We start from the raw sequence: 15,998 nt of genomic DNA, 5'->3' as shown, positions 1-15,998 counted from the left end.
GGTATAGTACGGTAAGCTAAGATCTCCCTAGTTTCAAAGGATTCCAAACCAGCTCTCCCTGCACTATTACATGCAACGAAAGCAACAGTAATCCACCCATTACCTAAACCTGAAGAAGTAGAACTTTTCATTAAAGAAAAATTAAACTTCGCGCCACAAAACAAAGTAGGTACAGAGAGTACAGTCACCCACAATGCGACAATCTTCCAAAGAGGATGAACCACTAGCCTTCACCCATAAGTGAATATTGCAATCAGAATTTATCTTAACACGTCTACGACAAGTCAAAGATAAACTCCCATGTGGCATAAGGTAGGAACCCTCACCAGAGATAATAACCTCAGAAACAGGTATATTACTTAGCTCCGAGCGGGCTATAATCAAGTTTTTGCTTAGTCACTTCCTGTTTTCGAGTGACCTTGAGTGGGACTTAGCTGCTACAGCCAGTTCCTCGCTTACGTTTCTGATCTGTGCAGCAGCGAGGGGCCTAGTATTACGAGGCCCTCGCTGCACTAAATTCTTTTATTTTGCTTTAGGACATTAGGGTGAGTGCAGTGCCCTCACCAGAGATAATAACCTCAGAAACAGGTATAGTACGGTAAGCTAAGATCTCCCTAGTTTCAAAGGATTCCAAACCAGCTCTCCCTGCACTATTACATGCAACGAAAGCAACAGTAATCCACCCATTACCTAAACCTGAAGAAGTAGAACTTCTCATTAAAGAAAAATTAAACCTCGCGCCACAAAACAAAGTAGGTCCATTTATAAGAACAAATTGAGCAGTTTTACCTACTCCCCTTACTTCGTTCTTTTTCCCCTTAGCAGAAGATGTCGAAGCACCAAGGGTGCCGTCCACATTTACAAGTGTTTTGTAAACGAGCACACACAAAACAAAGTAGGTCCATTTATAAGAACAAATTGAGCAGTTTTACCTACTCCCCTTACTTCGTTCTTTTTCCCCTTAGCAGAAGATGTCGAAGCACCAAGGGTGCCGTCCACATTTACAAGTGTTTTGTAAACGAGCAATCGTCGGCGACGACGATAACAATAAGGTTCGTAGACGTTGTTATCGTCGTCGCCGACGATTGCTCGTTTACAAAACACTTGTAAATGTGGACGGCACCCTTGGTGCTTCGACATCTTCTGCTAAGGGGAAAAAGAACGAAGTAAGGGGAGTAGGTAAAACTGCTCAATTTGTTCTTATAAATGGACCTACTTTGTTTTGTGGCGCGAGGTTTAATTTTTCTTTAATGAAAAGTTCTACTTCTTCAGGTTTGGGTAATGGATGGATAACAGTTGCTTTCGTTGCATGTAACAATGCTGGGAGAGCTGGTTTGGAATCCTTTGAAACTAGGGAGATCTTAGCTTACCGTACTATACCTGTTTCTGAGGTTATTATCTCTGGTGAGGGTTCCTACCTTATGCCACAATGGTTCGTAAACGTTGTTATCGTCGTCGCCGACGATTGCTTGTTTACAAAACACTTGTAAATGTGGACGGCACTCTTGGTGCGGATGTGGTTTGGAATCCTTTGAAACTCGTGAAATTTTGGCCTACCGTACTATACCTGTATCTGAGATTATTATCTCTGGTGAGGGTTCCTACCTTATGCCACATGGGAGTTTATCTTTGACTTGTCGTAGACGTGTTAAGATAAATTCTGATTGTAATATTCACTTATGGGTGAAGGCCAGTGGTTCATCCTCTTTGGAAGATTATCGCATTGTGGGTGACTGTACTCTGTATAACCATTGAAAAAAAATCAAGTTTGCAGAGTCATTTCCGGCGCATTCATGAATGGGCGCCCAGACGTCCACATCCGCTGCGTGCGCCAGGACTGATGCTATATAAGGAGCACACTGTCCTGCCAGCGCATTCACTCTTGTGTGAGTGAATAGCCACTGAGGCACTGCTTCTTACAATGGTTCGTAAACGTTTACAAAACACTTGTAAATGTGGACGGCACCCTTGGTGCTTCGACATCTTCTGCTAAGGGGAAAAAGAACGAAGTAAGGGGAGTAGGTAAAACTGCTCAATTTGTTCTTATAAATGGACCTACTTTGTTTTGTGGCGCGAGGTTTAATTTTTCTTTAATGAGAAGTTCTACTTCTTCAGGTTTAGGTAATGGGTGGATTACTGTTGCTTTCGTTGCATGTAATAGTGCAGGGAGAGCTGGTTTGGAATCCTTTGAAACTAGGGAGATCTTAGCTTACCGTACTATACCTGTTTCTGAGGTTATTATCTCTGGTGAGGGTTCCTACCTTATGCCACATGGGACATACTGTGCTGCCATCTATTGAGCACCCAGAGAGATTGGTTCGTAGACGTTGTTATCGTCGTCGCCGAGGATTGCTCGTTTACAAAACACTTGTAAATGTGGATGGCACCCTTGGTGCTTCGACATCTTCTGCTAAGGGGAAAAAGAACGAAGTAAGGGGAGTAGGTAAAACTGCTCAATTTGTTCTTATAAATGGACCTACTTTGTTTTGTGGCGCGAACTTACCGTACTATACCTGTTTCTGAGGTTATTATCTCTGGTGAGGGTTCCTACCTTATGCCACATGGGAGTTTATCTTTGACTTGTCGTAGACGTGTTAATATAAATTCTGATTGCAATATTCACTTATGGGTGAAGGCTAGTGGTTCATCCTCTTTGGAAGATTGTCGCATTGTGGGTGACTGTACTCTCTATAACCATTGAAAGCAGTCCTCAAAAAAAGGCCCTTTTAAGGGCCACAATACTACACATTGATCTTGCCAAAAGCCGAGAAGCGATTCTTCTTGGTGTTGTAGCTCTCTGGGGCACTCTGGGATGCTCTCTGGGTTCTCTGGGTGCTCAATAGATGGCAGCACAGTATGTCACGTGACCACAGTGGCGCGTGACCTTGAGTGTGCGAGAGAGAGCGCATGGAGCTGCGAGCCATAGTATTACTAGGCTCGCAGCGGGCTATAATCAAGTTTTTGCAGAGTCATTTCCGGCGCGCTTATCAATGGGCGCCCAGCAGTCCACATTCGCTGCGTGCGCCAGGACTGATGCTATATAAGGAGCACACTGTCCTGTCTAGCGCATTCACTCTTCCTCAGGTTCTTGGTTGTGTCTGATCTTCCATTCCTCTGTGTCTGCATCCAGAACAAGCACTTGTCTCTCAAAAGCAAGGAGCTTATGGAAGTCCTGATTCTTTATACTCTATGTCTCACAGCCATATAGAACAACATGATGGATCAAAGTTTTGTACAGTCGAATCTTGAACTGTCTGGATAGATACCTGGACTGAAGCATTTGTGCAAGGCCATGGTAAGATCGGTTTCCTGGTTGTATTTTGGCATTGGTCTCTGGTTCACATGACGATTTGTCAGTGAAAAGTGCCCCTACTTATTAAATTCATGCACTCTCTTGTAGAACTGGTCTCCCACCTGCAGTAGAAGTCCAGAAGTCTGACTTTGACACATGCATCTTGGCTTCATTTATGTTTAGCCCAAATTTGCTGGAAGCCTCCTTAGTACTCTGTCATTTGCTGAAACTCCTCTTCAGACCTAAAGAGTAAACAGATGTCGTCTGCATAGGCTAGGTATGCCACTCTCTTTCCTTAGATTTCAATCCCTTTGTTCTCTCAGAATGTCTCATGTATGATCTTCTCGAGGGCAAAGTTGAACTGGATAGGGGACAAACCATCTCCTGGCCTGACTCCTGTCACAATTTCAAATTCCTCAGTTACTCGATTTCACATCTTCACCTTTGCATGTGGTTCACTCAAACAGATCTTTATCAGAGTGTCGAGTTTCTCTGCCATACCAAACTCCCTAAAACATCTATGCAAGCTCTTGCAATGTATACAATCATAGGCCTTCTTAATATCAACGAATAAAATATGCAAATGCAGTTCCTCAGTGAGCTGTTGGAGATTGAAGATGTGATCTACAGTTGACTGAACTGGCAAAAACCTCCATGGTACTCCCCAATCACCGATTCTGTCACTGGCTGAAGTCTATGTTTGAGGCAATTGGACAGATCTTATAGCACAAAACGCTACACTAAAACAAATAAAAAGATTCATTACCATATTCATTTGATTGGAAAATAAATAAATGCATTATGTAATAATTGTAGCATATAATTAAAAAATCCTAGTTTTGTATCAATTTATTTATCTCAATTATCAAGACATGATTCTCATTTTTTAAAAGAATTTAGTTGTGATGAAAAAGAAATAGATATTATACTAAATAATGAAGTAGATTTATTAGTTTCATTAAACAAACAGAAAATCTAATATGAGATTTATTGGTATATTTAGATTCATGGCTTCTAGTCTTGATAAACTTCCTTCAGCTTTAAGAAAGAACCCAATAAAAGATATTTGAAAATTTTTTCCAGAAGACCTAATAGACTTACTAACTAAGAAAGGAGTTTATCCTTATGATTGTATTGATAATTGGAAAAATTTGGTGGAACAAGATTTCCATTAAAAGAAGCATTTTATAATAGATTAAATGAATCTCTTATTAGTGAGGATGATTATAAACATGCACATTTACTTTGGGAAAAATTTCTAAAAAATTTTTGGTGAATATCATGATTTATATCTTAACTCCAATGTTTTATTATTAGCTGCTGTTTTTGAAAATTTTAGAAAAACTTACATAAATGTTTACGATTTAGATCCATATTGGCATTATATAAAACATTTTATGTCTTTTGATCCAATATTAAAAGTGTCTGATCAACCACTTCAATTATTACATCATTAACATGTGATTTTAATGGTTGAGAAAAGAATAAGAGTTGGTGCATCTCAACATTGTAAAAGACATGTTAAATCAAATAATAAATACTCAAAAAATTATAAGGTAAAACAGATATCAAATTGAAACTTCCTGGCAGATTAAAACTTTGTGCACGACTCACAAGCTGTGAGGATGGGGTGTGAGTTGTGCTTGGGTAGCTCAGATGTTAGAGCACTAGCCTGCGAAAGGCAAAGGTCCCTTGCTCGAGTGTTGTTTGGGCACACAGTTTTAATCTGCCAGTAAGTTTCATATCAGTGCACACTCCGCTGCACAGTGAAAATCTCATTCCAGATACCATATTATTTAGGATATTTAGTTGCAAGCTGTCTGTATGGCTATGCTACGAGTCAGCATCTAACATATTGTGCATTTGAATGTAGATTCAAAAAATAAGTGAAATATCAGACACTTGTAAAGCTGGTTATGTTTTGAAGCAGATTTAGAATCTCCAATGAAATTGCGTGAGTTACTTAAAGAGTTACCATTAGCCCCCAAAAACAACATTGTATCAGGAACTAATTAAAAAATTAAATACTACTTTAGATAATAAATAAAATTCTGTTCTTTATTATTGTGACCTTAAACAGCATATTTCACCAGGAATGAAAATAATAAAAATTTATAAAATTTTAAAATTTATTCAGTTTGAGTGGTTAAAAAAGTATGTCGATTTTAATAGAGAAATGAGACTGAAAACAAAAAATGATTTTGAAAAAGATTTCTAGATACTGATGAATAGATCTGAAATGAATTTCAGATGGCAAAAAAATTAATAAATTAATAGCAAAATCAAATTTTAAAAATACAACAGCATTTAATAAAAATGTAGTTGATATTCATATGAAAAAGAACCTAAAATTGTTTTTAATAAATCTGTTTGTATATGAATGGTGCACTTAATATTCCAAAAGAACTAATATGTGATTTTCAGATTACTGTTATGAAACTGAAATATAAAAATATACTAAACTTTGCTATAAAGATACTAATAGTTACATCTATAATATAAAAACTTAAAATTTTTTATGAAGTTATGAAATCAATGACTGATTATTTTGATACAAATCATTATCCATAAAATAATATTTATAATATACCCAAATTAATAAAAATGAATTAGGAAAATTGAAAGATGAATGTAATAGGAAATAAATACTAGGTTTTAGTGGTTTAAGAGCCAAAAACTCTGCATATAAAGTTGACTATAAGGAAGAGAAAAATCGAAAGGATTAAAGGAATAAATTTTTTAAAAATAAACAATGATTACAATATTATAAAGATTTGCCTATTTAAGAGTAAAGAACCTTATAGGAATATGAATACAATAAATTATTAAACATGAAATTTCTTCTGTTCAGATTAATAAAAGGTCTTTAAGTCCTCATGATAATAGAAGATATGATATAGCAAATAAAATAGTTACATAATTTATTGGTATTATTTAATTAAATACATTTTAACTTTCTAAGTTTTAAATTTTTAATTTTGCACCTTCAACAGCAGGATTCTACCAGTGGTTTCATAAAATTCATGTCTAGCATATTTTAAAAAATAAATCAATTATATGTTCTTTGATTCCAATGCTATGTTCACAACTATTAAAATCTTCTTTTAAACTCATAACATCAATAACATTTGGAAAACTTTTTTATCGTAATTTTCATTGTAAAATGTGTATGCAATAATTAACATTTTTGTAGATTTATCAGATAACACATTTGATGTCTCTTTTAAAATGTATTTCATGTTATAATTTCCTAACTCTCTCAAATCTTTAAAAAGATCCTTTTATACAGAATTAAACAATTTTATTTTTGTTACATTCTAGAATACATTTTTACATTTATTTGGGTAGCTGTCTTTAGTTGTTTCATTCTTATTAAATGGTTTAAATCTTTAATTTTTTGACAATTTACACATTTTTTTGAGTTTATGCTAGCTAAAATGGGATTATCATATTTATATTTTCATTGTTTTTAATTGAAAATTATATTTTATAGCGTTATTCATTCGGAGTTCCTTATAATATTTGGAAATATATTTTCTACATACACGAAGAGTTAGATTTTTGTTATACATTTTTATGATATTCATTTAAAGAAGGTCTACACATTGTTCTATAACCGGTTTTTTGTATATTTCAGTCAAGTAAATTAATCACTTGATTTCTCAAACTCCCACTTTTTCCAAATTTTAGTTTTTATGGCTTCCATTTATATTTAAAAATTATCAAAAAATTAAAAATTAAAAAGTGTTTATATTTCAAAACTTTAATCTAAAAAATTTAAATTTTTTTTGTGTGTGCACTTTTTCAGTGAAACATTTATGTTTAACTGATTTTTCAGTCTTCCTCATTTTCAGTTAAAATTTATGATTTCTTCAGATTTTTATTTATTTTTATGTTCAGTTACAATTTATATTTTTATGATATTTTATTTATTTCATGAAATTCAGCAATTTTTTATTTTTGTGGAAACAAAAGTGGAGTGATTGACGTTTATTTGGATTTCATTTAGTTGTAGTGAGAAAATGTATGCTGGATGTCCCATTTACTTTCTACCACTATTACATTTTATTAACATGTATATCAGTCAAATGCTGCAGTTACAGGTCTTTAGTTGAATAATTTATGGTTCTTCAAAGGTCTTAAGAAATAATGTTAAATACACTTGGTGGTTTTTAAAACTCACTGATCCATATTTTGTTCTGTTAAACTTACATGCTCTGTGTCCAGTGTATACACTTTTACCCTGCTGACGCTGAACAGTCTGTATTCTGTCTATCCTAGCAGTGCTGTGATGGTTACTGAAATCGGCAGTAGCATTGTGTTCATCATCACATAATCTTACCAAGAGCTGCCCAAGAGCTTAAGTAACTGGCTTAAAGGTTGCTCTTAGTGTTTCATCCTGATCCAAATGTCCTAACATTAGTGACAGGGGAAACTGTTTGGGAAGATTCAGGAGGTGTCCCCAAATAGAAGGACTGGATTTCCCACATGGTTGGTATACAGGGTTCAACAGGTTCAGAGCAAAAAACAATTTTATAAAGACAAGTACCAAACAAATAAACAGTTATGATGATTTTAATTAATTGCCATCAGATAGATATCATGGTACAGACATTCAGCAAACAAATGATACTAAGTGAATAGTCATCTGAAGGGGTAAGTTCACAAAGAAGTTAGCTGAAAGTCTCAGACACATCTGCTATTAATGACCAATACACTTGTTGTTACATTGAAACCAAGAACAGTTTTTCGTAAGCAACAAACAACTATTTTTAAATGGTGGAGTAGGCAAGAGGGCACCCTTCAATAAATAGTTTCAATAAGTAACCTTATTAGGCAGCAACACCTAGGATTTCTAGACAAGGTCAGTGAACACTAAATGAACGATAGCATATAGTTAACTTCACTAAACAAATTTAGGATAATATTTGATACATAGCTACTATTTATTATAAAACCTCTTTTCATACATTGAAACCAAGTAAAGGGTTTCATTGGAAACAAAAAACTATTTATAAAATGGAGGGCAGGCAAGATGGCAGCCTTCAATAAACAGTTATAGCAAATAACCTTATTGTAGTGGGATTGATCATGTGTGAAGGTAATACAAAACCACCAGAAGCCGAAAAACGAAAAGGAGAGATGATAGGTAAAGACAATTCACTTGGTTTGGGCACGACGGGGCCATTCTTATGCTCCTTTAAGACGCCAAGGGACTGGAGCGCCTTCACTAGTGTCGGAACGGTCAAAAACAACTCCAAGTACACGTCAGCTCCAAATCATGCTTGGATGGCATCTAACAGCAACCACTTGATGGGACAGACAGTGACCACTTGTGAACCAGACACTATGCTGTCATCACGGTTGGCCATTGAGCTTAAGGCACCTAGAACTCTAGTTGAGCCGCTTGCACGTTCAAAACAAACTCCAGTTCCCCACATCGCGTTTTTATCACTAGCGAGGGTGCCATTAGCGAGGTCCATAGTTAAGAGGCAAAGACGATCCTAGATGGAGGAAACTGATTGAGTATCGAACCCTGCTCGCTTAGCAGCCATAATTTCTCTCATACGACCTCCTGTACCTCAATGACTTTATGCTTGGTCGACATCTTGTTGTATACTAAGCAGAGTTCTATGCAAGGTATATCTTATATACGTTCCTTTCAATTACATCTACCTTTACAGTTAAGTCATTAACCTTCGAAATTTTCGAAATTTGTGGTAAGGTCTTCAAATGATTCATATGGCTCTGAGCACTATGGGACTTAACATCGGAGGTCATCAGTCCCCTAGACTTAGAATTACTTAAACCTAACTAACCTAAGGACATCACACTCATCCATGCTCGAGGCAGGATTTGAACCTGCGACTGTAGCAGCAGTGCTCTTCCGGACTGAACCGATAGAACCGCTCGGCCACAATGGCCGGCGGTAAAGTCTTATGTGACCAAACTGCTGAGGTCATCGGTCCCTAAGCTTACACACTATTTAATCTAACTTAAACTTACTTACGCTAAGGACGACACACACACCCACACCCGAGGGAGGACTCGAACCTCCGTCGGGAGGAGTCATGCGAACTGTACAAGACACACAGACTGCACAGCTACCCCGCGTGACACATTTACCTTCTTTTCAGTTATATTAACACTATCATTTAATGTAGTGATCGATGTTATAAGGGTTTGAGAGTACGTTGGTACTTCCTTGCGTAAATTCCCAACTATGTTCGAGAGCCTAAATTTTTCCATCCATATGCAAGCAAGGAGGGGATTGAGGTTCAGGGCACTCTCTTGTCCTAGGGGTGGGAAATTGCCTCTAAAGGCGGAAGAATCAGCAATGATCAACGACATGAGGATGCAGAAGGCAATGGAAACCACTGCATTAAAGACACGTAACGTGTATCCACAGGACACGTGGCCTGTAATTGAAGAAGTGTCATGATGATCTCTCCATTGGCAAAAGATTCCGGAATAGTCCCCCATTCGGATCTCCGGGAGGGGACTGCCAAGGGGGAGGTTACCATGAGGAAAAGATTGAATAATCAACAAAAGGATAACGTTCTACGAGTCGGGGCGTGGAATGTCAGAAGCTTGAAGTGGTAGGGAAACCAGAAAATCTGAAAAGGGAAATGCAAATGCTCAATCTAGATATAGTAGGGGTCAGTGAAGCGAAGTGGAAGGAAGACAAGGATTTCTGGTCAGATGAGTATCGGGTAATATCAACAGCAGCAGAAAATGGTATAACAGGTGTAGGATTCGTTATGAATAGGAAGGTAGGGCAGAGGGTGTGTTACTGTGAACAGTTCAGTGACCGGGTTGTTCTAATCAGAATCGACAGCAGACCAACACCGACAACGATAGTTCAGGTATACATGCCGACGTCGCAAGCTGAAGATGAACAGATAGAGAAAGTGTATGAGGATATTGAAAGGGTAACGCAGTATGTAAAGGAGGACGAAAATCTAATAGTCATGGGCGACTGGAATGCAGTTGTAGGGGAATGAGTAGAAGAAAAGGTTACAGGAGAATATGGGCTTGGGACAAGGAATGAAAGAGGAGAAAGACTAATTGAGTTCTGTAACAAGTTTCAACTAGTAATAGCGAATACCCTGTTCAAGAATCACAAGAGGAGGAGGTATACTTGGAAAATGCCGGGAGATACGGGAAGATTTCAATTAGATTACATCATGGTCAGACAGAGATTCCGAAATCAGATACTGGATTGTAAGGCGTACCCAGGAGCAGATATAGACTCAGATCACAATATAGTAGTGATGAAGAGTAGGCTAAAGTTCAAGACATTAGTCAGGAAGAATCAATACGCAAAGAAGTGGGATACGGAAGTACTAAGGAATGACGAGATACGTTTGAAGTTCTCTTACGCTATAGATACAGCAATAAGGAATAGCGCAGTAGGCAGTACAGTTGAAGAGGAATGGACATCTCTAAAAAGGGCCATCACAGAAGTTGGGAAGGAAAACATAGGTACAAAGAAGGTAGCTGCGAAGAAACCATGGGTAACAGAAGAAATACTTCAGTTGACTGATGAAAGGAGGAAGTACAAACATGTTCCGGGAAAATCAGGAATACAGAAATACAAGTCGCTGAGGAATGAAATAAATAGGAAGTGCAGGGAAGCTAAGACGAAATGGCTGCAGGAAAAATGTGAAGGCATCGAAAAAGATGTGATTGTCGGAAGGACAGACTCAGCATACAGGAAAGTCAAAACAACCTTTGGTGACGTTAAAAGCAACGGTGGTAACATTAAGAGTGCAACGGGAATTCCACTGTTAAATGCAGAGGAGAGAGCAGATAGGTGGAAAGAATACATTGAAAGCCTCTATGAGGGTGAAGATTTGTCTGATGTGATAGAAGAAGAAACAGGAGTCGATTTAGAAGAGATAGAGGATCCAGTATTAGAATCGGAATTTAAAAGAGCTTTGGAGGACTTACGATCAAATAAGGCAGAAGGGATAGATAACATTCCATGAGAATTTCTAAAATCATTGGGGGAAGTGGCAACAAAACGGCTATTCACGTTGGTGTGTAGAATATATGAGCCTGGCGATATACCATCTGACTTTCGGAAAGCATCATCCACACAATTCCGAAGACGGCAAGAGCTGACAAGTGCGAGAATTATTGCACAATCAGCTTAACAGCTCATGCATCGAAGCTGCTTACAAGAATAATATACAGAAGAATGGAAAAGAAAACTGAGAATGCGCTAGGTGACGATCAGTTTGGCTTTAGGAAAGGTAAAGGGACGAGAGAGGCAATTCTGACATTACGGCTAATAATGGAAGCAAGGCTAAAGAAAAATCAAGACACTTTCATAGGATTCGTCGACCTGGAAAAGCTTTCGACAATATAAAATGGTGCAAGCTGTTCGAGATTCTGAAAAAAGTAGGGGTAAGCTATAGGGAGAGATGGGTCATATACAATATGTACAACAACCAAAGGGGAATAATAAGACTGGACGATCAAGAACGAAGTGCTCGTAGAAGGGTTTAAGACAAGGCTGTAGCCGTTCGCCCCTACTCTTCAATCTGTACATCGAGGAAGCAATGATGGAAATAAAAGAAAGGTTCAGGAGTGGAATTAAAATACAAGGTGAAAGGATATCAATGATACGATTCGCTGATGACATTGCTATCCTGAGTGAAAGTGAAGAAGAATTAAATGATCTGCTGAACGGAATGAACAGTCTAATGAGTACACAGTATGGTTTGAGAGTAAATTGGAGAAAGACGAAGGTAATGAGAAGTAGTAGAAATGAGAACAGCGAGAAACTTAACATCAGGATTGATGGTCACGAAGTCAATGAAGTTAAGGAATTCTGCTACCTAGGCAGTAAAATAACCAATGATGGATGGAGCAAGGAGGACATCAAAAGCAGACTCAGTATGGCAAAAAAGGCATTTCTGGCCAAGAGAAGTCTACTAATATCAAATACCGGCCTTAATTTGAGGAAGAAATTTCTGAGGATGTACGTCTGGAGTACAACATTGTATGGTAGTGAAACATGGACTGTGGGAAAACCGGAACAGAAGAGAATCGAAGCATTTGAGATGTGGTGCTATAGACGAATGTTGAAAATTAGGTGGACTGATAAGGTAAGGAATGAGGAGGTTCTACGCAGAATCGGAGAGGAAAGGAATATGTGGAAAACACTGATAAGGAGAAGGGACAGGATGATAGGACATCTGCTAAGACATGAGGGAATGACTTCCATGGTACTAGAGGGAGCTGTAGAGGGCAAAAACTGTAGAGGAAGACAGAGATTGGAAGACGTCAAGCAAATAATTGAGGACTTAGGTTGCAAGTGCTACTCTGAGATGAAGAGGTTAGCACAGGAAAGGAATTCGTGGCGGGCCGCATCAAACCAGTCAGTAGACTGATGACCAAAAAAAAAAAAAAAAAAATAGCTAATCACCTTACCGACTGAGCTACAATGGCTGCATTATAATAGACTATACACATGGTGACAGTTCACAATATCATTGCATAGTCCGCGGCTCCTGTCTTGCGGTAGCGTTCAGGCTTCCTGCGCACGGGGTCCCGGGTGCGATTAACGGCGGGGTCAGGGATTTTCTCTGCCTTGAGATGACTGGGTGTTGTGTGTCTTTCATCATCATTTCATCCTCATTCACTCGCAAGTCGCCATAGTGGCGTTAAAGAACTTGTGGAGTGGCAGCCGAACCGCCCCACGAGGGGTCTAACGGCCACCAATCCCATACACACATTATTATTATTATCATTGCATACAGCTCAAATACACGGTAGCCATCGCTCCAGTGTCTCTAACACAAGAGATATCACCACCCTAAATCCAAATAAGTTTTCTACGGTGGGGTGTTGTAAATAAATGGATCAGTCTCCAGATTTTACCCTCAGTGCTGCTTCATCACACATTGATGTGATAAGTAGCACCAGATAATAACAGTAAATGTCCGCTGTTATCTGAGCATTGATGTATGGTATTGCATGACATAGTCTTCCCATTCGAACTCAGTAAACTGCAATTTTACATTCTTCATTGTATTTTCGACCTCTATTATTGCATCCCAGTCACTGTCTGCTGCTTCTGTGCCTATATTCAGATGCTTTGATCTACTAGCAGTTAAATTATATGTGGAACTGAATAGTAGTAGTGCACAGAGAGCAGCTAGTATCTTCTCAGCCACTACATCCACACTCTGTCCTCACAACATCACTGGAATGTTCCACAGTTCAATGGATGGTGTGCATCTTGGAGTCCAATACTGATATTCAGCAACCTGTCTGAAATCCCTGGTGGACCTCTACAAGTCAGAGAAATGATGGGTGTCTTCATCGATGAGTGGAATGGACAATAGCAGCCCCTTGTCCTGCTCCAACATACTGACCAGATGTGCTACAGGATCCCACATGCTGAAAGTCACCATCCCTGCTGCAGGTCCCGACATGCTTGAGACCAGTTCCAGTCCCAACAAGTTGGAGACCCCTGTCACTAGTGGAGGTCCTGACAAGCTGTAAGTCACTGCTTCTGCAGTTCTCAGCAAGTGGAAGGGCACCACCATTTGTGTGGGTCCCAAGACATCCCAACATGCAGGAGATCACCTATGCAGGTCAGGACACGCTGGAGACTGCTGAACAAAGAAGAAGAAGAACTGTTACATGTAATAATAATAATAATAATAATAATAATAATAATAATAATAACTGCAACTATGGACAGACATATGTTATGAATACTTCCTTTCCCACTTCTTCCAGTTCTGCTGGGAGGCGCTACACAATCTCGGCTGCTGCTGCTGTTGATGCCTCATGATCCTTCCACTGACAGATTGGTGGGTTACTGCATTCCCTTTATATCCCTGAACTACGATCACTTGCGTGAATGCCACATTGCCATTAGTTCCCACCAATTTTCACCCATGATGTCACAATTTTGAGCACACTCTGGTGGCAGTATGATGAACTAGGTCAGTCGTATTGGGGTTGTTGAAGAACACACATTTGTCTCTTAGGTATACTGACTGATCATTTCAAAAAAGGTAGACGATTCCAGCATAAGTAACTATCTTTGTGAGTTGCGAAATGAACCTTCAAACCCTCCTGATACATCACAATTATTAGCAGAAAATTTTTCTTCTTATTACGCTCCTCCAATATCTTTTCTCTCCAATCTTCATGTAGGGCACTATGGACGCAGTCCTCAGCTGCATGCTTACAGGTAATACAGTTATTAATCCTCTCTCTATCCAACACCAACATCTTGTCAACTGAACACACTGCGAACTTTTCCTGCCCATTTCCAACAGGATAACACCCTAAATAAAGATTATATTGTACACTATCTCCTTCCACACCAACAACTCGACACAGACTGAGCGATTTTCCAGCCATTATCCAGCTGGGGGAAAGGGGGGAAGTGAGGGGGAGGGGAATAGGAGGGGAGGGAGAAAACCCATCACATCATCAATTCGATATTGCCACATCTACACCAGGGGCAAACATGGGGAAGCATCCACAATCATGAATACATTAAAACTGCACCAGAGTTGGCTTTATCACAGTGCTACTGCACATTCCCACACATAATTATTGTAGACCAAGAATAAAGCTAGTGAAATGACTCACTTGTGGTGATAAGGGAGTCAGTCTACTAGATGAGACCTGCACACAACACAGTATCGTATACACAGCAAATAAAAATCACCCAGATATCACCCTGCAAATATATGCTAAAGGCTAATGAATTGACGTTGAAATCACTTTTTACTATGAAAGTGTTGTATCTGATGAAGTGTCGAATAAACTTTATTTTTCTCTCTTCCATTTCCTTTAACAGTCTCCTCTTTTCATTGACGTCCCTTATTGACTTCCAGGTTGGTTTTCGTATTTGTCCAGTTCATTTTTGTCATTTTCTGCCATCCAGATTCAACAGCTTCAAGGCGATGCCTTTCCAGTTCACCCAGAGTCCTACCTTCACCTCGAGAGAGCAGTGTACCACACACAAATGAAAAGGATTTTCTGACATCTATTAAAAATGTCTGATAGGACTTGCAACATTCTGTCCAATTCGTTTTCTGATATTGCAGCTATTACTACATCATTAGCAAATCTGATAAATGTATGCTTACATCATTGAATTTTATTCAATTTGTCTTATCCTTCATGATATAAATAGTTTCTTCAGTAAACATATTAAATAAATATGGAGCTAGAGCACACCCTTGTCTACTTCCTTTTTTAATCCTGGCCTCCTCCTCTGCCTTAATTATGTTTAGTTTTGTGCTTCAGTTGATATACAGTTGATTAACCATCCTTCTGTCCTTCCTGTCCCATCCTAATTTCTTTGTGGCTCTACAGAGTAACTCCCAGTTCACATTGTCCAAAGCTTTTTCTGTCAGTGAAGGTAAGTCTGTCTGTCCATAGCTCTCCTCCTTTCCTACACTATGCACAAGACCAAAATTGCTTCACTTTTTCCTCTGCGTCCTCTAAATGCAAATTGGTCTTTTCCAGTATACATATCTCCCTTTCTTTTTGCGCTGTTCTTAATTATATAATGAGTATTTTGGAGGAATGTAATAACATTGACACCGTTCTATAACTGGTGCAGTGAGTTGTCTTTCCTATTTTAGGCGTGGTAATGATTTTGCATTTGTGAAGTCTTCTGGTATGACTCGTTTTTCGTAGGAATCATTTATTACTACAAATA

The sequence above is a fragment of the Schistocerca serialis genome, chromosome 3 (assembly GCF_023864345.2).
Source record: "Schistocerca serialis cubense isolate TAMUIC-IGC-003099 chromosome 3, iqSchSeri2.2, whole genome shotgun sequence".
NCBI classification, from domain to species: Eukaryota; Metazoa; Arthropoda; class Insecta; order Orthoptera; family Acrididae; genus Schistocerca; species Schistocerca serialis.
Note: the sequence above shows the minus strand (reverse complement) of the source record.